Source organism: Chamaea fasciata, unplaced genomic scaffold, assembly GCF_029207755.1.
Source record: "Chamaea fasciata isolate MVZ Bird 193981 ecotype frontalis unplaced genomic scaffold, bChaFas1.0.hap1 SCAF_210, whole genome shotgun sequence".
Taxonomy (NCBI): Eukaryota; Metazoa; Chordata; class Aves; order Passeriformes; family Sylviidae; genus Chamaea; species Chamaea fasciata.
Window position 1 is genome coordinate 99,923 of NW_027094295.1, and position 22,652 is coordinate 122,574.

Here is a 22,652-nt window from a genome sequence, read left to right on the forward strand (position 1 = left end):
CCTTTGCCCCACTGAGAACTGGCCCTGAGCCCTGGGACCCCCAAACCCTTCTGGGACCCCCCAAAATATTCCCTGGGGACCGACACCAAACCCTGCAGGAGCCCCTGCACAATCCCCAGGAACCCCAAGGACTCCCTGGGACCCCCACCACATCCTGGGATGCCCTGGGAGCCCCCCAGATCCCCATCCCAGAATCCTTCTGGGACCTCCAAACCCCAGAGAGACCCCCAGGATCCCCCCAGTCCCCCCTGAGAAACCTCAGTGACCCTCACGGGCTTCGCTGGTGGCAATAAAAGGTCAAAGCAGTGCCAGAACCGAGTGCTGCGTGTCCAGTACCTGCGCTGGGAGGGACCCTGGAATAACTGGGAGGGAAGGGGGAACACCGCAAGGCACAGAGGGAGGAAAACTCGGGGCTGGAGAAGCAGGCAAGGACTCCTGGGAGAGATGCTGCCACTGAAATGGAGATAAAACAAACCAAAGGCAGCCCAGGGCTGCAGGAAACACCGAGGACACAACGCAGGGGCTGCTGGGGCCACGCAGGACAACTCCACAGGCAGCCAGAGTCCGAGGTTAGGGCACCTGCAGGCAGGGAGAAATCCCAGGCCGCTGGTAGCTGCAGCACAGACGCGCCTGCCAGGGGAAGGAGGATTGTTACCTGCCTGCAGCCCCTCCATGGCAATGGTCCGACCACAGCAGCAGCATTTGCCGGTCCAGGCAGGCAGAACACAGCATCAGCCAAGATCTCCCCACTGACCTTCCACAGGCTTCAGCCAAGGGTTTGCAGACACTTTGCTTCTATCCAAAAAAATAATATCACCGTATTGTGAGGTTTCAAGAAGTCCCATCAAGTCATCCTGGTCACATGTTCCACATCAGATTTCTCCTGTAAAAAGAAACAGATTTTTCTCCTCAGATCATTTCTTAAGCTGTCAGGAACACCAGGATCTCACATGAACTCACAGAAATTCTCTCAAGACCATTTACTGCCTCTCTGCCACAGCCCCGAGTTATGGGTCAGTTCTTGTTCCATGCTGGCCAGTGACCTTGAGAGATAAACAAAAGCACCACTAGCGCTGCTCATTACAGCCACAGGCTTTAAACTTCCCAAAAGATAAAGGATTCTTGGAAGCAGACACTCCTCACCCCTCTGGAGCTGATGGGTCCATTCCCCGCTCTGCTCTCACAAACCCTTCAGCCCCGCTGCCAAACCCAGCACTGCTGCAGATCTGTAACAGAAGAGAAATTTATCCACAGGAGATTTCCCCAAACACACATTTCCCCTCAGGTAACCAGAGTAACCCAAGCGCTGATTTTACATCCCTCCAAGCATAGCCAAAGCCCCACGCACACAAGAATACCACATTCCCACAGGGTGGCAAGAGAAACTGGAACAGACTTCATCCATTATCCCTCAGACAACAATTAATCCAATTGAGCAGCGTGCACTTGCAATGCTTGGCTTGGGGGGATCAATGCACCTTCTGTACATGGAGAGCTACGAAGCAAGAACACAGAAACCAATCTTGGCCCATAAATAAAACCAAACAGAAAGAATAACCATAAGAGAATTCCATAGACTAGGAAAGTCTTGCATGCCTTAGAACACATCTCCTGAGAACTCAAAAAACCATTTACAAGAGGAAACATTCTCAAGCCAAACAAGAGCACCAAACGCTGGACCCAGCACACAAAGTTTTAGGTACAAAACCTTCACAGTTCATGACAAAGCTGAGATAAGGAAAAAAAGCTCCTACAGACAAAACAAGTTAAACACTCTTTACCCCCATGATAAAAGCCCCCCAGAACATACTGCCAACCCAAAAGCAAACGAACCCCAGCTGTCCTGAGTGCCACTGAACGTTCAGCCCCTTCCCAGACTGGGGACACCTAAGGGAGGTCTCACACACCTTTCCCAACCCTTCTGCCCCTGCTTCCCTCCCCCTCAGGCACCACTGCCCTGCCCAAGGCTGAGGCAACCTAAATATCATGAAACAAAAAACCTAAACTAGCAGAAATAACTCACACTACTCAAAAGCTGACTCTGCTTCCAATAAGCAGCCCTTAGAAACTTGATGGCCCCTTCCACAGAAATTCTATCATTGAAGTCGCTTCATAAACCAGCCAAGAAGGCAAACCTCACAAGGTTGATAACCATCGGCATCGGCACTGGCACCGGCACCGGCAACGGCGTCGGCACCGGCGTCGGCACCGGCATCGGCACCGGCATCGGCACCGGCATCGGCACCGGCACCGGCACTGGCATCGGCACCGGCATCGGCACCGGCACCGGCATCGGCATCGGCACCGGCATCGGCACCGGCACCGGCATCGGCATCGGCACCGGCACTGGCATCGGCACCGGCACCGGCACCGGCACTGGCATCGGCACCGGCATCGGCACCGGCATCGGCACCGGCATCGGCACCGGCACCGGCACCGGCATCGGCCTCGATCGCCCCCGGCCCCGCCCTCCCGGCCCCGCCCCGGCCCCGCCCCGGCCCCGCCCCGGCCCCGCTCAGAGGGCCCGGGCTCCGCCCGATCCCCCCGTGGCCGGTTTGTGTTCGGTTTGTGTCTGAGAAGCGCGATCTCTGCCGGAGCGGTGCTGTTGGGAAGAAAGTAGATCTGCTCCGGGGATCTGCGATAAAGGACTAAGTTGCAAGGAAGGGGAGTGTTTATAAACGGTTTCCATACTTCTCCGTAATTCTGGACGTTCGGATTTAGCCTGGGATTGTCAGCTAAGTCATAAAAAAGCCAACCAGGCTCCTGAACTCTCAATGAATGTTTGAAACACTTCCACAGAAAGACAAGTTAGCAATGATTGCTGGGGAATTTCCTTGGGAATTATGGATCTCAGGCATACGGACTTTCGGAGGCGGAATCCCAGTTTCAGCCTTGGGCACCTGCAGGAGAAGAGGGACCCTTATCCGTAGCAAGGAAAGCCCGGTGCCCCGGCGTGTCGGGGGCAGAGAATGAAGTGTCGGGGGATGAGCAGCAGCGCTGCCCCTGCCCTCACTCGGAGTGGCAGCAGCCGCAAGGTGACAGCTGTCACAGGGTGATTGAGGGGACAGAGCATCCCCTGGTGAGAGCTGTAAGCGATGGGGGGAGAACAGAGCAGGCAAAGGTGTGGGCTGTCAGGATAATGAGGGAGCAGACCGGCTGCAGGTGTGAGATGTTACGATGATGAGGGGGCGGGTCCTGCCGGGGCGGTTTAAGAGAGGAGCCTCAACTCAGTTTGCCATTGAGCTGTGGAGGGTGAGGGACTCATGCTGACTTTCTGAGTGCGGTTTTTGCAGCGGCGGGGAAAGCCTCTTACAGCACCCGAAGGAGTATGTGGATGTCGAGTGTTTCTTTGTGCCAGGCAGCAGCAGTAGGTAAGCCACTGTGGGGTTTTAGGGAGGATTTTTTTCCTTTTCAGCTTGTTTTTGCTGGTTTCTTCCCGGCGCTCCCAGAAGAAAAAGGGGTTACAAAGGCAAAAGGAGTTCAAATTGAGTGATGAAACTCTTCTTTTGCTGTCTGTGTTTAAACTGGGGGGGGATTTCTTTTCACCTCGATTTTTAACAAGTAGGGGTACTTATACGTGGTTTTTATTAACTGTTGCTTTCTTTGGTGGTATATGGTCTTTTGTTTGTTTTTTTTGGTGTTATTTATTAAATGTAATTTAGTTTTTGAGTGAAAGTAACTGTAGGGGTGGGTTTGTATTTGAGGTAGAATTGAGTAGCTTTATTTGATAGGCTTCTAATATGTGTTATTGGGCGTTTGTTCATTGTGCGCAGGAATTCAGATTGGGTAGGGCCACTCGGCCTGGTTGAACTTTGGTGTTTTGTTAGATGCAGCTTTTAATTTTTTTCAAGTTTTTCTGTTTAATGGTTTTAAAGAGGCTTTTAATAACCTATTGTGTAGCTTTATTTTGCATGGAGGTGGCGTATGATGAGGGATATGGTCTATTTATTTCATGTTAGGCTTCTTAGTTTATGTGTGGATTAGGTTGTTTTTGAACTGAGTTTTGTTGTTGAATTTCTTTTTTTTTTTTTGGTGGGGTATTATGTTTTCCAAGGATCTGTTTCCTGAGGTTTACAGTGGTGTAAGTGGCTGTAGTGTGAGGTATAGGGGAGGCTTTTATTTATTTAGTGATGGTTTTTATCACGCTGTGTAATGGTTTTTTGGTGAGTTTGAGGTAATGTGCTGCAGTTCTTTTTTTAGGGTTTCCTAATATTTATAATCAGATTATTGTTTATTGTGTTGGAGGGGTTTATTTATTTAGCTTGTTTGGCTATAGTGTGTGTTCTATAGTTATGGATAATTTGGGAGATACTGTTTATAGCTGAATGGATCATTTAGTTTTAGGGTGGGGGGGTTCTGGGTATCTATTTTGGAGGTTTTTTGAGGGGAGTGGACATAGGGGTTATTTTTATTGTATTTGGACTAAGAGAAATAATAGCTGGCTTTTTTTGAGTGGACTATTTTTTGTGTTTTCTTTTTTAGAATTCACATGTTTGTGTGGTCAGGGTAGTGGTGTTTCTGGTGCAGCTGTAAGCCTCCATTATTGTTTTTGTGTTTTAGGTGGTCCACTGGTATTACAGGGAGACCCCCTCGCTGACCGGCCAACAGATCTGCTGAGATTGTACATCAGCATTTGGTTTTCTCTATGGTACCTGACTAAGAGACAGCAGTCCGGTGACAGCAAGGAATTCCCAGAGGCAGAGCTGGCCTTCTTTGGCACTCGATGTGGATTCACCTTATGCCTGAACATCCCAAAGATAAGTGAAGGGCTCGGAGCCACAGAGGGCATAAAAGTGGCGTGTGGGGTCAGGGGTCACTAGGAGGGGTTTTTGAGTCAGGTTTGGAGATGGGGATGTCCCAGATGTGACCCCTTAGGCTACATTAAGGGACAGTCTCATCCTGGATCACAGTGCTGAGGTGTGCAGGGCAGAGCAGCCCCAGGGTGTGTTGTGTCTGTTGTGCACTCTGTGTCTTGGGTGTCTTGTGTTTGATGTCTTTTCCCTTAGCCCTTCAGGGGCCTGTCAAAACCCCTGGCATCAGTCTTAGCATTTCTGATCTCTGTGCTCCTCAGCCAGGTGCCTTTGTCTCAGCTGCTCGGACACTCATCAGAATCCATCTCTCTTCACAAGCATCCAGTCCGATGCCTTTTCAGGTCTTGTTCTGAGCTGTACTGACAGCCGTGCACCGCCCTGATCCATTCGGCGGGTTAGGTCTTGTGAGAATGCAAAGACAGGTCGAGGATTCTCTGAGCCTGGCCAGCTCACCTTCCGTCTCACCTCGGTCATCTCATTCCGAGTTCTCTGGACCCTCAGGGTCATTCTTCTTGCCAGAGTTTTCTGTCCCTGTTGCGTCCCCTCGTTTGTCCTGTGCTGTGTCACGGGTGTTGGTGTGTGTTTGGCCGGGAGCTGCTCTGCCTTGATGCTCAGTCTGGGTGTGGGGGTACGAGGGTAATAGTGCCGGGGGCTTGAAATTTGTGATGTGGGATGTAGTTAGACTGTAGAGGGTATTCCTAGATTGCCACAAGATGTGTGGAGCTGTCAAGGTATCCTGCAGCACTCTGACTTTTGTCCTGACTTTCTTTCAGATGCAGGTGGATGAAATCTGTGGCAGAGCCCCCCATCCTGGGTGAGGGGGCTCCCCTGAGAAGGTCAGTCCCTGTTTCTGTTTGTAGGGGAGGTGTAAATGATGGCTGTGTTTCAGCTCTGTTCTTTGTCTTTATTTTTAGGTGGTGAAGCCGGATCTCAGCAGTCAAGCTGACGTGGGCGAGGTGAGCAGTGATGGGTGGACAGAAGCAGTTGCTATTGTTCAAGCCTCACTCGCTGGTGCAACTCTAAGCCTCCGTTATTGTGTGTTTTAGGGAGTCCACTCGCAGGAGGCCGAGCTCCCCTCTCACCAACCGGACGACAGACCCGGGTCACCTCACCCGTGAGCCCTCCGGGAGCATTCCAGGAGTCTGTGATGGAGCCTTGATCTTCTCCTTGTGAAGGCCCCATCCAGGTAGGCTTGGATAACGGCCGAGGAGTTGAGGTGAGTCAGGGAGGAGAAGGAGGGATGGTCCCCTCGAGTTCCAGTGCTGCCACGTCACCTTGTCTGCTCTTTACCCAGGCAGACCCTGCGACGCCGGCGTTGGCCTCTGAGCGCAGCTGAAGCACGGGGCCGAGGACACGGGCAAGCTTAGGAGACAGTGAGTAGCAGAATTGCTGGTTTCTGGCTGATGTGCTGCTAAGAGCACAGGGTCACGTTTGGTTCTCTTTATTGTAGCTGACAAGGAGACATCAGCCTGGTCACAGCAGGAATTTCCCCGAGGGAGAGGCAGCCTTCTTTGGGACCCGGCGTGGATTCATCGCCCAGGACATGCAAGAGATAAGTGGAGGGCTTGGAGCCAGGGGGGGCTTGAAAGCGGGGTGTGGGATCAGGGGCCACCGGGAGGGATTTTTTGAGTCAGGTTTGGAGATGGGGATGTCCAAGATGTGACCCCTTAGGCTACATCAAGGAAAGTCTCATTCTGGATTACAGTGCTGAGGTGTGCAGGGCAGAGCAGTCCTGGCGTGTCTTGTGTTACTTGTCTGTTTTGCACTCTGTGACTTTTGGATGTCTTGTGTTTGCTTTCTTTTCCCTTAGCCCTTCGGGGGCCTGTCAAAACCTCTGGCATCAGTCTTAGCATTTCTGATCTCTGTGCTCCTCAGCCAGGTGCCTTTGTCTCAGCTGCTCGGACACTCATCAGAATCCATCTCTCTTCACAAGCATCCAGTCCGATGCCTTTTCAGGTCTTGTTCTGAGCTGTACTGACAGCCGTGCACCGCCCTGATCCATTCCAGGGGGTTAGGTCTTGTGAGAATGCAAAGACAGGTGGAGGATTCTGACCGTAGGATTCTCGGGCATCCATCTCTGCATTTCTTGGGATAAGTCATCCCGATGGCATCTTGTTCCTGCAGGGTTCTCTGAGCCTGGCCAGCTCACCTTCCTTCTCACCTCGGTCATCTCATTCCGAGTTCTCTGGACCCTCAGGGTCATTCTTCTTGCCAGAGTTTTCTGTCCCTGTTGCGTCCCCTCGTTTGTCCTGTGCTGTGTCACGGGTGTTGGTGTGTGTTTGGCCGGGAGCTGCTCTGCCTTGATGCTCAGTCTGGGTGTAGGGGTACGAGGGTAATAGTGCTGGGGGCTTGAAATTTGTGATGTGGGGTGTAGTTAGACTGTTGAGGGTATTCCTAGATTTCCACAAGATGTGTGGAGCTGTCAAGGTATCCTGCAGCACTCTGACTGTTGTCCCAACTTTGTTTCAGATGCAGGTGGATGAAATCTGTGGCAGAGCCCCCCATCCTGGGTGAGGGGCTCCCCTGAGAAGGTCGGTCACTGTTTTGATTTGCAGGGGAGGTGTAAATGGTGGCCGTGTTACAGCTCTGTTCTTTGTCTTTATTTTTAGACCAGACCCTGCGACGCCGGCGTTGGCCTCTGAGCGCAGCTGAAGCACAGGGCCGAGGACACAGGCAAGCTTAGGAGACTGTGAGTAGCAGAATTGCTGGTTTCTGGCTGATGTGCTGCTAAGAGCACAGGGTCACGTTTGGTTCTCTTTATTGTAGCTGACGAGGAGACACCAGCCTGGTCACAGCAGGAATTTCCCTGAGGGAGAGGCAGCCTTCTTTGGGACCCGGCGTGGATGCACCTCCCCAGACATCTGAGAGATAAGTGGAGAGCTCAGAGCCGTAGAGGGCATGAAAGAAGAGTGTGGGGTCACTAGCAAGGTTTTTTGAGTCAGGTTTGAAGACAGGGATGTCTAAGCTGTGACCCCTTAGGTTTCATCCAGGGAGAGTCTCATTCTGGATCACAGTGCCGAGGTGTGCAGGGCAGAGCAGTCCTGGTGTGTGTTGTGTCACTTGTCTGTTGTGCACTCTGTCCTTTGGGTGTTTTCTGTGTGCTTTCTTTTCCCTTAGCCCTTCAGGGGCCTGTCAAAACCCCTGGCATCAGTCTTAGCATTTCTGATCTCTGTGCTCCTCAGCCAGGTGCCTTTGTCTCAGCTGCTCGGACACTCATCAGAATCCATCTCTTCACAAGCATCCAGTCCGATGCCTTTTCAGGTCTTGTTCTGAGCTGTATTGACAGCCGTGCACCGCCCTGATCCATTCCGGCGGGTTAGGTCTTGTGAGAATGCAAAGACAGTCAGAGGATTCTCTGAGCCTGGCCAGCTCACTTTCAGTCTCACCTCGGTCATCTCATTCCGAGTTCTCTGGACCCTCAGGGTCATTCTTCTTGCCCAGAGTTTTCTGTCCCTGTTGCGTCCCCTCGTTTGTCCTGTGCTGTGTCACGGGTGTTGGTGTGTGTTTGGCCGGGAGCTGCTCTGCCTTGATGCTCAGTCTGGGTGTAGGGGTACGAGGATAATAGTGCCCGGGGCTTGAAATTTGTGATGTGGGGTGTAGTTAGACTGTAGAGGGTATTCCTAGATTGCCACAAGATGTGTGGAGCTGTCAAGGTATCCTGCCGCACTCTGACTGTTGTTCTGACTTTCTTTCAGATGCAGGTGGATGAAATCTGTGGCAGAGCCCCCCAGTCTGGGTGAGGGGCTCCCCTGAGAAGGTCAGTCACTGTTTTGATTTGCAGGGGAGGTGTAAATGATGGCTGTGTTACATCTCTGTTCTTTGTCTTTATTTTTAGGTGGTGAAGCCGGATCTCAGCAGTCAAGCTGACGTGGGCGAGGTGAGCAGCGATGGGTGGACAGAAGCCGTTGCTATTGTTCAAGCCTCACTCGCTGGTGCAACTCTAAGCCTCCGTTATTGTGTGTTTTAGGGAGTCCACTCGCAGGAGGCCGAGCTCCCCTCTCACCAACCGGACGACAGACCCGCGTCACCTCACCCGTGAGCCCTCCGGGAGCATTCCAGGAGTCTGTGATGGAGCCTTGATCTTCTCCTTGTGAAGGCCCCATCCAGGTAGTCTTGGATAACGGGCGAGGAGTTGAGGTGAGTCAGGGAGGAGAAGGAGGAGGAGGGATGGTCCCCTCAAGTTCCAGCGCTGCCACGTCACCTTGTCTGCTCTTTACCCAGGCAGACCCTGCGACGCCGGCGTTGGCCTCTGAGCGCAGCTGAAGCGCGGGGCCGAGGACACGGGCAAGCTTAGGAGACTGTGAGTAGCAGAATTGCTGGTTTCTGGCTGATGTGCTGCTAAGAGCACATGGTCATGTTTGGTTCTCTTTATTGTAGCTGACGAGGAGACACCACCCTGGTCACAGCAGGAATTTCCCCGAGGGAGAGGCAGCCTTCTTTGGGACCTGGCGTGGATTCATCGCCCTGGACATGCAAGAGATAAGTGGAGGGCTCGGAGCCAGGGAGGGCTTGAAAGCGGGGTGTGGGATCAGGGGCCACTGGGAGGGATTTTTTGAGTCATTTTTGGTGACAGGGATGTCCAAGATGTGACCCCTTAGGCTACATCAAGGAAAGTCTCATTCTGGATTACAGTGCTGAGGTGTGCAGGGCAGAGCAGTCCTGGCGTGTCTTGTGTTACTTGTCTGTTTTGCACTCTGTGACTTTTGGATGTCTTGTGTTTGCTTTCTTTTCCCTTAGCCCTTCGGGGGCTTATCAAAACCTCTGGCATCAGTCTTAGCATTTCTGATCTCTGTGCTCCTCAGCCAGGTGCCTTTGTCTCAGCTGCTCGGACACTCATCAGAATCCATCTCTCTTCACAAGCATCCAGTCCGATGCCTTTTCAGGTCTTGTTCTGAGCTGTACTGACAGCCGTGCACCGCCCTGATCCATTCCGGCGGGTTAGGTCTTGTGAGAATGCAAAGACAGTCAGAGGATTCTCTGAGCCTGGCCAGCTCACTTTCAGTCTCACCTCGGTCATCTCATTCCGAGTTCTCTGGACCCTCAGGGTCATTCTTCTCGCCCAGCGTTTTCTGTCCCTGTTGCGTCCCCTCGTTTGTCCTGTGCTGTGTCACGGGTGTTGGTGTGTGTTTGGCCGGGAGCTGCTCTGCCTTGCTGCTCAGTCTGGGTGTAGGGGTACGAGGGTAATAGTGCCGGGGGCTTGAAATTTGTGATGTGGGGTTTAGTTAGACTGTAGAGGGTATTCCTAGATTGCCACAAGATGTGTGGAGCTGTCAAGGTATCCTGCAGCACTCTGACTTTTGTCCCAACTTTCTTTCAGATGCAGAGGGATGAAATCCGTGGCAGAGCCCCCCATCCTGGGTGAGGGGCTCCCCTGAGAAGATCGATCGCTATTCAAGGTGAGAGTCACATATTTCACATTTTTTGGCACTCCAGTGCAGGCCACCTGCATTTACAGCTTGAAACAGGTGAGTCCCTTGGTAACCCCTGGGCAGCAGCTGGAGCCTGCTCCGGGCTGGGCTGAGGGAGCAAACACTTGTGGCTGACACAGCTCCACACTGGGGGTACTTGGGAAAACACCTGCCTTGTCCTGGATTGGTTTTTTTTTTGAGCTTTTGACAAGGTTTTAGTCATCACCTTGGTAAAAATAAATGGTAAGGACTGAAAACATGAGAGGCTGGCAGGTTATATGCACGAAAGACAACTTTTTTTTTCTTAAATATTTGTGCAACCTATATCTTAATTTTGAGACTCTTTTTTGGTCAACTTTATTGTAAAACCCCCTTATTTTCAAGTTAGCTGCTTCAATAATGAATTTGTTTTACAAATACCCGCTAATGTCCGAAGGTTAAAGCACTAACACCAACATCCCACCTCTTTTATTTTTGCAGCAAAATTTTATCTTTACTAAACTTGAAACTTGATGTTTTTGCAGGTAGTAAGTTAAAGAAGGTGTTTATCTGCCCATCACTGATAGTCAGGGTCATGAAGAAATTGCTCTAGTGTTCTAAAATAAATGCAGATTTTTAGGCCTCTCCCATTCTCTCTGACTAGCAGCATGTGAATTGATTTTTGATCTCCTTTCTGTTGGTGTCTGTGGGTTTTAAGCTGCATGGAGAAGGTGTCTGTGGACATGGCACCCAGGGAATGGTGCTGGGAAGGGCAGGATGGAAAGGAGCTGCTCAGGAATCCAGAGCAGCAGTGGAGTGGGAGCTGGTGCTGCTGCCTCAGTCACACCCTCCTGGACAGTCTGTGCAGTGATAATATTCCTACTTTCCTTCCTGAACCTGGGGTTGGAGGAGAACATGAGTCTTGGCATTGTTGGAAAGGGGAACTCCAGGGAAAAACTGCTGTTTGTGTCCTCAGAGAGCAGTGGGAAGAGCCTGGGAGAAATCCTGGCTGGCTGAGGGATCCTTGTGTCCCCTCAGGAATAAATCCCTGCGTCTCCTCAGACCTGCTGGTTTGCAGTAGAGTTTGGGCACCTTTCGCTGCAGCTGTGGTTCTTAATAACTGGAAGTCCATGGATTGCTGGGCGATTCCCATAAGTTCTCCTATTTTGTAGGAGCTGCACGGTGAGGTCAGCATTCTGATGGAGGCCCTGGCACAGCTGCCAAGGGCAAGGAACGTGGAGCATCCCGGGGCTTCTCCCACCCGAGTTTCTCCCGGAGCGTGCTGCGTGTCATGCCGGATGTTTAACCCGGGTTTGGGGTGTTCTCCTGCAGTCCCAGCTCTGACTGCTGCCCCCGAGCCCCGGCCTTGCTCGGTCCCAGCACTGAACCTGGCAGGTGGGTGTGCTTTTCCAGCCCTTGAATCCCACGGGCAATCCCAGATTCCCGGAGCTCCCCGAGGCACAGCCTGGCCTCCCTCCCTGGGAGCTGCATTTCAGTCTGCCTGGACCAAGGCCATCCTGTTTGAGACTTTATTCCTGTTGCTTTTCCTCTTGCAGGTAGTTGGCGAAAAGGAGAGAGCCAGTAGGAAGTGAAGCCACTGGAAGGCCTTATCCCAGTCCAAGGTTGGATAGGAGTAACTGGACCTGTTGAATTCCCACTTCCCTTTAAATTAGAGCAGAGGAAGCAGATTTTAAATCATCATTCCATGAACTTTCACCAACTTCATGACTCTTGCAAAAGTTTTCAATGTTAGAAATTCCTGAGCTTGTTTTCCAGGCAAGCTTGGATTTAGATGTTATTCCTTCCTTTTATTTGAAGGAATAACTCTGATTTTCTCTCTGATTTTAGTAAGGGAATATTTATTTATTCCAATTTTCCATCCTAATTGGAATTTTTGCACCTTGTAGAGCACATTTCCAAGGAAATTTACCCAATTAATGTTGGTAAATCAGGAATTGTCCAGCACCATCTCCACAAAATTCTGTGAATTCCCAAGAAAACGTTGAAGTATTTATTTGCCATGATTCATCTCTTTGTAAAGTTCAATTTACTGCATTTTTAATTACATAAATGCCATTAAAACCTGAATCCAGGCCTAGCTGCTGTTCCTTGGACACAAGGGGCTGGTTCTTTCCTACCTTGGCACATTTGGGTGTTTGTCCAAAATGAGCTTCCCACTAAAATAGAATTTGTTTCCAAGCAAAAGTGGGAATTGTCTAGAAAACCTTCTGTTCTGGGGGGCACTGGGTTTGTTTCCCTTATTGCTGCATAATTGAGGAAAGCCATGGTGCTTTTTTAGGCAGTGGCAGGAGGTGAAAGCTGCATTTATTTAATTTTGTATTTTATTTCTTGTTATTTTTGTATTTTTATGCTCTTTTGTTGTGGTTTCTCATGTTGCGTTTTGTGGTTTTTCAAAGACTTTTTCTTCTGTTTTTTAATTTTTATATTTTTTTCTTTAGCTATTTATTTACTTGTTAAAACTACTTTTAGTTTTTTATTTTAATTTTTTGTTTAAATTTTTTTTCCACTTTTTTGTTACTTTGAAATTTTTTTCTTTTGGTATTTTAATTTTATTTATTATTTTCTATAGTTTTGGTTTATTTTTTCATGTTTTCTTTGTTCCTTTTTTTTTTCCCCATACTCTTTCTTCCCCCGGGCGCCTGGGGGTTTGGCTGTTGGCAAGAAAGATGAGAAATGACCTCCGTGCCCGCTGGACGTCGGGATGTCATAGAGAGCGCAGTTGGCAAAAGCTCTGTATTTTCTGCTCCATAAAACTCCTGAAGGGAGAAAGCTGTGACCACCGTGGTGCCGTTTTTTCCTTCCCAGCCCCGACCAGGTCTCCTCCTACCCGTGCACAGTGTTACCAGCAGCGGCCTGCTGTCCAGGCTGTCGAGGCGTATTTCAGAGGGGGCAATAAAAACAAAGTAGACGTTTTATTTTGAACTCTCCGACCCTGCTTGTTTATTAGCAAAGAACTCCAAAACAAAGCGAACAAAAAAAGAAAACCCACAAAATAAAATCCCCCGCAACCCACCAAAAAAAAAACCATAGAGAAAGAGAAAACATGCGCATATTATTTGAATAAAGATTAAAACTTTACCCCTTAGAAAACCAGGCTCATTTAATTCAAATTAATTGTGTTTCTGATGTGTTAGGTTAATGAATTCATCTAGTGTAAAATATCATTTAAAATATAAACAAACGAATTAAAAAATAATGAAAAAGAAAAATAACAAAAAGTATAGGATATGAAAAATAATATAAATAATAAATACACAATATATTATTACATACTACACGTTTTATAAATATATATAATATACATAATATAAACATCTATAATGTACATAATCATGATATTTCAATGAAATGTATTATTATTTATAACATTACATAATAAATAATAAATTATTTTATATATAACTTTCTATACTTAATATATATAATAAATATAATAGTATAATAAACATAATACATGATGTATAATGTACATAATATAAAAGCTGAATTGTAATGATTAATGTAAATATCAGAATCACAAAGATAAAAAATATTGAAATAGAGCCTGAACGAAAGGCTTTTTTGTTTCGGTCTGGTTGCTGGCAGGGTTCTCGCAGGTGTGCTCGGGGGTCTTTTGGGCCATTTATTCCGGAGGCTGTTCGCCAGGGCATTTCTGGGCACGTTCGTTTATGGCTCCGCTCCGCGCCGCCGCGCGGCAGTGCTGCCACCCTGTGGGCAGAGAGCGGTAGTGCAGCTTCCCCCCCGCCCGGCCCGCCCGATCTGTGCGGCAATGCTGCCACCGTGTGGGCAAACAGCGGTAGTGCAGCTGTCCCTCCCGCCCGTCCCGCCTGATCTGTGCGGCAATGCTGCCATCGTGTGGGCAAAGAGCGGTAGTGCAGCTGTCCCCCCCGCCCGTCCCCGACGCGCGTGGCAGCCCCGCATTGTGAGCTCGGGGGCGGCGCTGCCGCCCGCCCGCCCGCAGCTCGGGGCCGAAAGGGAGGGAAAAAGGCAAGGAGCCCGGGCGCGTGACAGCCGGCTGCCTGCGCGCGCCACCCGGACCCCGGAGCCGTCCGGGCGCGCTTTTCCGCGGCGTCTGCGGGTGTGCGGACACGGGATGGGGGCGCAGCGGCGCCGCGGGCGGCAGTCCATTGAGTCAGGCGCTTGTGTGAGCGGCCGAGGGGGCATTTTAGTGGGTTCCACTACCAAGATGGCGGCGAGACGCGAGGCGCCTGACCTTCTAAAAAGGGCGGCCAAAAGGGCGGGAAAAATAAGGACCCTATAGGTGTTTATGCAGCTGCCTGCACAAAACCCCGACTACGGCGCCGCCCGGGGGCAATTTTCCGCGGCGTTTCCAGGTGTGGGGACACGGGCCGTGTGCTCAGTCGCGCCGCGTCCGCGTTCAGATTCGTTGATTTAGTCAGGCGTCTGCGTAAACGCCTGGCGGAGGCCTATGCCGAGCCGCAAAGAACATGGCGGCCGGGACGGAAGTGGCCTCAGGAGCAACCAAGATGGCGGCAAGGGAAAGCGGAAGTCACACGTCGCCCCTCACAAAATGGCGCCGAAGCGCGAGGCGCCCGACCTTCCAAAAAAAGCGGCCAAAAGGGCGGGAAAAAATAAGGACCCTGTAGGCGTTTACGCAGACGCCTGCACAAAACCCCCGACTACGGCGCTGCCCGGGCGCAATTTTCCGCGGCGTTTCCAGGTGTGCCGACACGGGCCGTGTGCTCAGTCGCGACGCGCTTGCGTTCGGATTCGTGGATTTAGTCAGGCGTCTGTGTAAACACCTGGCGGAGGCCTATGCCGAGCCACAAAGAACATGGCGGCCGGGACGGAAATGGCCTCAGGAGCAACCAAGATGGCAGCAAGGAAAAGCGGAAGTCACGCGACGCCCCTCACAAAATGGCGCCGAGGCGCGAGGCGCCCGACCTTCCAAAAAGGGCGGCCAAAAGGGCGGGAAAAAGTAAGGACCCTGTAGGCGTTTACGCAGATGCCTGCACAAAAACCCCGACTACAGCGCCGCCCGGGCGCAATTTTCCGCGGCGTTTCCAGGTGTGCAGACACCGGCCATGTGCTCATCCGCGCCGCCTCCGGGTTCGGATTCGTGGATTTAGTCAGGCGTCTGTGTAAACACCTGCCGGGGGCCTTAGCGGTGCCGCAAAAAAGATGCCGGCGGGACCGGAAGTGGCCTCAGACGCAACCAAGATGGCGGCAAGGAAGGGCGGAATGCTCGTGGGGCTCATCGCGGCCGAAAATCACCGAGTGCAGCTCACACCCTGCAATGGCAAAAGCTGTTTTATTAAAACTCAGCCGAGAATTTTCCTCTTATTTCCAGGTCACAGGATATACTGAGCCTGAGAGGGATCCTAAAATCTGACTCTCAAGCAGACGGACCGTTTGAGAATCGAACTCAGCACCTTGGCATTACCCGGACTCTGCTCCAAGCAGCTGAACCAATCTCTGCATTATGGGGATGGACCTCCATAGGATGGCAACGCTTGGCCCCACTAAGGTAAGTGCAGTGCCGCCTTCTCTGCCAAAGCTGCTTCACACACCAGCCCCTGGAATGGCTCGAGGGCAGAACTGGCTGGCAGGTCACGACAGCACAAAGCTCTTCCAGTGACGCTGATTTCCTGTCCTTTCCAGGATTTACTCAACAGCTGCCGTAAAAGTACTTACACAAAGTCTCTTTCTGGGCGGAAAGGAGCAGGACAAGTCCTGAGGCTTCCCTTCTTCCACGGCCAAAGTTCTGGAGAGAGGCAGGGCCGGTCCCACCCGCACAGGGGCGTTTCCTGCAGGTGAGTGTTGCCGGGCCAAACTGATGGCAGCTGCTGAGGCCGGGGCTGCTTTTCTGGCCGGAGGCCTCGGTGCCCCCCCGTGCCGCCTGCAGTGTCCCTCGATGTTTCCTGCAGGTGTCCCGGGTGCCCGGAGGCGCAGGGAGGAAGGAGGCCGGCAGCCCCAGCGGGGCCAGCAGCCCTGGGATGATGTGCAGGGGAGGAGCTGTGCCTGCGGGGCCCCGCCCGTGGCAGCGGCGGCCAAACGCAGGGCCCGGGGCCGGGCTCGGGGCTGGCACGGACACGGCCCCGGGGCTGCCGCGGCTCCTCGGCCAGGGGCTGCTCCCACCGGGCACGGGGAGATGCTGCAGCCTGGACAGAGGCACCCACAGCCCAAGAGCTCCCCAGGGAACAGCTGGCATTGCCCGGGAACGGCGGCTCGGGCTGTCTGCAGAGGGGCTCAGACAGCAATTCCCACCTCCCGGAGCTCCCACACAGTTGCCAGGGATGTCCTGGCCACCCCAAATCCCCTCCCTTTCAGCCTGAGGACATCACCCGTCGGCAGCATTAAAGCCAAGGTGCTCCTCCCTCACAGAAATTAAATCCAGAGCAACGGCCCTCGGAGATGCCTCAAAATCAAAGGTTTGAGTGGGATGGAGTTTCGTTTGGATGAAGTCTGGACTTTTCCAGGGAGCCAGCCGGTTTGCAGGTGGGTCCCACTGGAGGTGTGCTGAAGGCAGGGATGGGCATCCCTTGCCTGAGGGAAAGGCACTTGCAGAGGCCACTGCTGGGGCTCGGAAAGGAGCTGAGCTCCTGCAGGGAGCTGTGTCCTCCCGAGGGCACAGGGGCTGCCTCAGCACAGGCCGGCCAGTGCCTTCTCCTGCTCTGAAACATCACCTGGAGCCCGAGCTCAGGGGGTGGCTGAATTCCAGGGAAATCTGACAGGTGACCCCCAGGGGATGAGGGTTAGAATTAACCAAATCTATGGAATAGAAACCTATCCTGTCCCCATCCTGCTGAGCTTCCTTGGAAGCTCTGCTGGTTCCTGACACATCTGGCATTCAAGCAGCAGCTCTGCGTGGGAATATCCATGCTCTGTGAGGCACTGTGAGGTTATTGCAGCGGGAACTGAGCAGGGAATTCGGGGCCGTGGGTATAATTCATCTAAACTAGCAAAGGTGACAGTGAACCCCAAATCTGGGCACCACACAGAGAACAATCTTTGTGCTGCCCTGTCAGCTCAAGCCCCTGGGCTGGGAAGTTTTGGGAGTCAAACATATGGAATGATAAAAGTCACAGCAACTGGTGTCACCCCGAGGGACAGTCCAAGTCCCAGACAATTCCTCTGCAGTCCCCTGGGGGGGAAAACACCCTCTGTCTGCCAGGAGCCCTGACTGTTTCTCCTATCAGCTGTGTTGGGCTTTAAGAACTTGAAATAACTTTGAAGCCAAAGAAATCACCTTTTCCTTCTGGTTTGATTGTGTTTTTTTGTTGTTTTTTTTTTTTTTTTTTCTTTCAGGTGCTGGACTTGCTTCTGTGGATGTGTGCTGAGCTCTGGCTGCAGGGGACTGTCAGGCCTGAATGGCTGTGAGTTTGTGTTCTTCTCGCTGGGGAAGCAGAAATAATTATTAATTAGACTGCAGAAATGTTTTCAGAAACCTTTCCCCTTTCCTGCCCTTTGCTGGTGGATCTTCTCTTTCTGCCTTTGACTTTACAAAGCTGTTCCCTGATGTCAATTCCCCTGCCTGAATTCCTTGCAGCTCCTAGCTGGGAAAAACTGGGATGATGTCCTAGGGATGTTCTTAGGGGAGGACAGAGGTGAGATTTTTGCCTGTATTTTTCTAATATTTTCTAAAATTTCAGGGAGCTGCTCCTGCTCCTGCCCCTAATCCTGCTGCTGCTGCACAAGTGGAGCCTTGTCAGCGAAGACCTGCATCTGCAGGAGGCCCCGCAGGCCCTGGCTGGGAAGTGCCAAAACAAAGAAGTGATCAGTAAGTGCTGAACTGCTTCCAGGAGGGCATATTTTGTTGCAGCCGTTACAGACCAACCGTGTGGTGCTGGTGACTTTGTGTGAGTTGCTTTATTAAAGCCAATCGTTGGTAAGGGTTTTGAGCCTGCCTTGGAGAGCACTTGGAGCTCTGGGTGCCCTGGCTTTCCCCTAGGTGGCCCTGGGGGCGCCCTGGCTGTCCCCTAGGTGTCCCTGGGGTTGCCCTGGCTGTCCCCTAGGTGTCCCTGGAGTGCCCTGGCTGTCCCCTAGGTGTCCCTTGGGGTCCACGGGCTGTCCACTAGGTGTCCCTTGGGGGGACCTGACTGTCCCTGGGATGCCCTGGCTGTCCCCTAGGTGTCCCTGGGGGTGCCCTGGCTGTCCCCTAGTTGTCCCTGGGGTGCCCTGGCTGTCTCTTAGGTGTCCCTGGGGGTGCCCTGGCTGTCCCCTAGGTGTCCCAGGGCTGCCCTGGCTGTCTTTTAGGTGTCCCTGGGGGTGCCCTGACTGTCCCCTAGGGGTACCTTGTCTGTCCCTGGGGGGGCCCTGGCTGTCTTCCTAGGTGTCCCTGGGGGGCCCTGGCTGTCCCTGGGGGTCCCTGGGGTTGCCTTCCCTGTCCCCTAGGTGTCCCTGGGGTGCCTTGGCTGTCCCCTCGGTGTCCCTGGGGGTGCCCTGGGTGTCCCCTAGGTGTCCCTGGGGGTGCCCTGGCTGTCCCCTAGGTGTCCCTGCCTCGCTCGTATCCTCGACTCCGCCTCCGGCGCCATGGTGACACCCCTCCCAGTCTGGACCGGTGTGGCCACACCCCCTCCCCTGGGGCCATTAGACCCATCCCAGTACAGACCAGTAAGGCACCGTGTGCCCACCATCGACCCCCACACGCCTGCCAGTTCGTCCCAGTCCACTCCCCGTCCATCCCAGTTCTCTCTGATCACCCTCCCAGTGCTCCCAGTCCATCCCAGTCCCGCAGGTGCTGGTGCTTGTGGCTTGATCAGCTGGTGCCTGTCCGCAACGTGGAGCGGGTCAAATGAGGCCTCAGGGGGAGGGGGGGGCGGATTTTGGGGGGCACTGGGGGGTTCCAGCCCGTGACCCCCCCCGTTTTTGACCCCCCCCCCCCCCCCCGAGCTGTTTCGGTCTCATCGACGCCCTCCTGAAGCCCAAGGGGGGGTGGGCGCTGGGCCCCCCCCGCTGCCCCCTCCCCCTGCCACCCCCGCGACGCCCTGCAGGTGAGGGACCCCCAAAAACCCCTCCCCAGACCCCAAATTCACCCCTGGGACCCCAAAAAACCCCCAAAACCTCTCCCCGGACCCCAAATTCACCCCTGAGGCCCCAAAAAACCCCCAAACCCCTCCCCATGAACCCCAAATCCACCCCTGGGACCCCCCAAAACCTCCCCAGGACCCCAGATCCACCCCGGGACCCCCAAATCCATCCCTTGGACCCCCAAAAACCCCCAAATCCATCCCTGGGACCCCCCAAAACCTCCCTTCAAACCCCAAATTCACCCCTCGGACCTCCAGAATCCTTCCACAGGACCCCTCAGGGGTCGTTCCCCACGAAAAAGTGCGGGAAACGTGAGGGGAGAAAAAGGGCGGGATCAAGTGGAGGGGATCAATGGAATTTTGGGGGGGGTCAGCGACGCTGAGGAAGGATCAATGGAATATTGGGGGGGCATCAATGACATTGGGGGGGTCACTGACACTCGGGTGGGGATCAATGATGCTGTGGGGGGGTCGATATCAGCTCGAGGGGCGGCCATGGGTTTTTGGGGGGCCGCAACGCAGGCATCCTAGCTGGGTTTGGAGCGGGGGGGGCCCCTTCAACCTCTGGGGGGGCCCTGGCTGTCCCCCTAGGTGTCCCTGGGGATGCCCTGGAGTCCCTGGGGGTGCCCCTGGCTGTCCCTGGGGGTCCCTGGCTGTCCCCTAGGTGTCCTTGGGGTGCCTTGCTGTCCCCAAGGCGTCCCTGGGGTGCCCTGGCTGTCCCCTAGGTGTCCCTGGGGGTGCCCTGGCTGTCCCTGGGGTGCCCTGGCTGTCCCCTAGGTGTCCCTGGGGGTGCCCTGGCTGTCCCTGGGGTGCCCTGGCTGTCCCCTAGGTGTCCCTGGGGGTGCCCTGGCTGTCCCTGGGGTGCCCTGGCTGTCCCCTAGGTGTCCCTGGGGTGCCGTGGCTGTCCCCTTGGTGTCCCTGGGGGTGACCTGCCTGTCCCCTAGGTTTCCCTGGAGGTGCCCTGGCTGTCCCCCTTGGTGTCCCTGGGGGGTGCCCTGGCTGTCCCATAGGTGTCCCTGGAGGTGCCCTGGATGTCCCCTAGGTGTCCCCGGGGATGCCCTGGCTATCCCGGGGGGGCCCTGGCTGTCCCCTAGGTGTCCCTGGGGATGCCCTGGAGTCCCCTGGGGGTGCCCTGGCTGTCCCTGGGGGTCCCTGGCTGTCCCCTAGGTGTCCCTGGGGATGCCCTGGAGTCCCTGGGGGTGCCCTGGCTGTCCCTGGGGGTCCCTGGCTGTCCCCTAGGTGTCCTTGGGGTGCCTTGCTGTCCCCAAGGCGTCCCTGGGGGTCCCTGGCTGTCCCCTAGGTGTCCCTGGGGGTGCCCTGGCTGTCCCTGGGGTGCCCTGGCTGTCCCCTAGGTGTCCCTGGGGGTGCCCTGGCTGTCCCTGGGGTGCCCTGGCTGTCCCCTAGGTGTCCCTGGGGGTGCCCTGGCTGTCCCTGGGGTGCCCTGGCTGTCCCCTAGGTGTCCCTGGGGTGCCGTGGCTGTCCCCTTGGTGTCCCTGGGGGTGACCTGCCTGTCCCCTAGGTTTCCCTGGAGGTGCCCTGGCTGTCCCCTTGGTGTCCCTGGGGTGCCCTCGCTGTCCCATAGGTGTCCCTGGAGGTGCCCTGGATGTCCCCTAGGTGTCCCCGGGGATGCCCTGGCTATCCCTGGGGGGGCCCTGGCTGTCCCTGGGGTGCCCTAGCTGTCCCCTAGGTGTCCCTGGAGGTGCCCTGGATGTCCCCTTGGTGTCCCTGGGGGTGCCCCAGGGTGTCCCTGGGGTGCCTTGCTGTCCCCTAGGTGTCCCTGGGGGTGCCCTGCCTTTCCCTGAGGTGTCCCTGGGGGTGCCCTGGCTGTCCTTGGGGTGCTCTGGCTGTCCCCTAGGTGTCCCTGGAGTGCCCTGGCTGTCACCTAGGTGTCCCTGGGGGTCCCTGGCTGTCCCCTAGTTGTCCCTGGGGGAGCCCTGGCTGTCCCAAGGGTGCCCTGCCTGTCCCCTAGGTGTCCCTGGGAGTGCCCTGGCTGTCCCCTAGGTGTCCCTGTGGGGTGCCCTGGGTGTCCCTCTGGGTGCCCTGGCTGTCCCCTAGGTGTCCCTGGGGTCCCCTGGGTGTCCCCGGGGGTGCCCTGGCTGTTCCTGTGGTGCCCTGGCTGTCCCCTAGGTGTCCCTGGGGTGCCCTGGCTGTCCCATAGGTGTCCCTGGGGGTGCCCTGGCTGTCCCCTAGGTGTCCCAGGGCTGCCCTGGCTGTCCCATAGGTGTCCCTGGGGGTGCCCTGGCTGTTCCTTAGGTGTCCCTGGGGGTGCCCTGGCTGTCTATTAAGTGTCCCTGGGGGTTCCCTGGCTATCTGTGGGGTGCCGTGGCTGCCTCTGGGGTGCCCTTGATGTCCCCTAGGTGTCCCCTGGGGTGCCCTGGCTGTCCCCTAGGTGTCCCTGGGGGTGCCCCTGGCTGTCCCTGGGGGTCCCTGGCTGTCCCATAGGTTTCCCTGGGGGTGCCTTGTCTGTCCCTGGGGGGGGCCCTGGGTGTACCCTGGTGTCCCCTGGGAGGGCCCTGGCTGTCCCCTAGCTGTCCCTGGGGGTGCCCTGGGTGTCCCTGGGGTGCCCTGGCTGTCCCCTAGGTGTCCCCTGGTGTGCCCTAGCTGTCCCCTACGTGTCCCTGGGGGTGCCCTGGGTGTCCCTGAGGTGCTCTAGGGGTGCCCCGGCTGTCCCTGGGGGTGCCCAGGCTGTCCCCTAGGGGTCCCTGGGGGTACCCTGGCTGTCCCTGGGGTGCTCTGGCTGTCCCCTAGGTGTCCCTGGGGTGCCGTGGCTGTCCCCTTGGTGTCCCTGGGGGTGACCTCCCTGTCCCCTAGGTGTCCCCTGGAGGTGCCCTGGCTGTCCCCTTGGTGTCCCTGGGGGTGCCCTGGCTGTCCCATAGGTGTCCCTGGAGGTGCCCTGGCTGTCCCCTTGGTGTCCCTGGGGGTGCCCTTGGTGTCCCTGGGGTGCCCTGGCTGTCCTCTAGGTGTCCCTGGGGGTGCCCTGGGTGTCCCTCTGGGTGCCCCTGGCTGTCCCCTAGGTGTCCCTGGGGTCCCCTGGGTGTCCCCGGGGGTGCCCTGGCTGTTCCTGTGGTGCCCTGGCTGTCTTCTAGGTGTCCCTGGGGGGTCCTGGCTGTCTCCTCGGTGTCCCTGGGGTGCCCTGGGTGTCCCCTAGGTGTCCCTGGGGGTGCCCTGGGTGTCCCTGGGGTGCCCTGGGGGTGCCCTGGCTGTCCCGTAGGTGTCCCAGGGCTGCCCTGGCTGTCCCATAGGTGTCCCTGGGGGTGCCTTGGCTATCTGTGGGGTGCCGTGGCTGCCTCTGGGGTGCCCTTGATGTCCCCCTAGGTGTCCCTGTGGGTGCCCTGCCTGTCCCCTAGGTGTCCCTGGGGGTGCCCTGGCTGTCCTCTAGGTGTCCCTGGAGTGCCCTGGCTGTCCCCTAGGTGTCCCTGGGGGTGCCCTGGCTGTCCCCTAGT

General features: G+C 55.0%; 2 long non-coding RNA genes across 3 annotated transcripts; both read left to right on the forward strand.

Annotated features, from left to right (window-relative positions):
- The first annotated feature begins 9,196 nt into the window (after positions 1-9,196).
- LOC136304877 (uncharacterized) lies at positions 9,197-11,937 on the forward strand. Its single transcript, XR_010724874.1, has 3 exons — positions 9,197-10,207; positions 11,371-11,593; positions 11,755-11,937. It is a non-coding gene; the product is annotated as an uncharacterized lncRNA (long non-coding RNA).
- Positions 11,938-15,405: 3,468 nt separating this feature from the next.
- On the forward strand, positions 15,406-16,653 carry LOC136304880 (uncharacterized). 2 transcript variants are annotated; one of them, XR_010724876.1, is made up of 3 exons: positions 15,406-15,707; positions 15,842-15,993; positions 16,565-16,653. It is a non-coding gene; the product is annotated as an uncharacterized lncRNA (long non-coding RNA). The 2 variants fall into 2 exon arrangements; XR_010724875.1 differs by lacking the exon at positions 16,565-16,653 and adding an exon at positions 16,108-16,327.
- Positions 16,654-22,652: the final 5,999 nt, after the last annotated feature.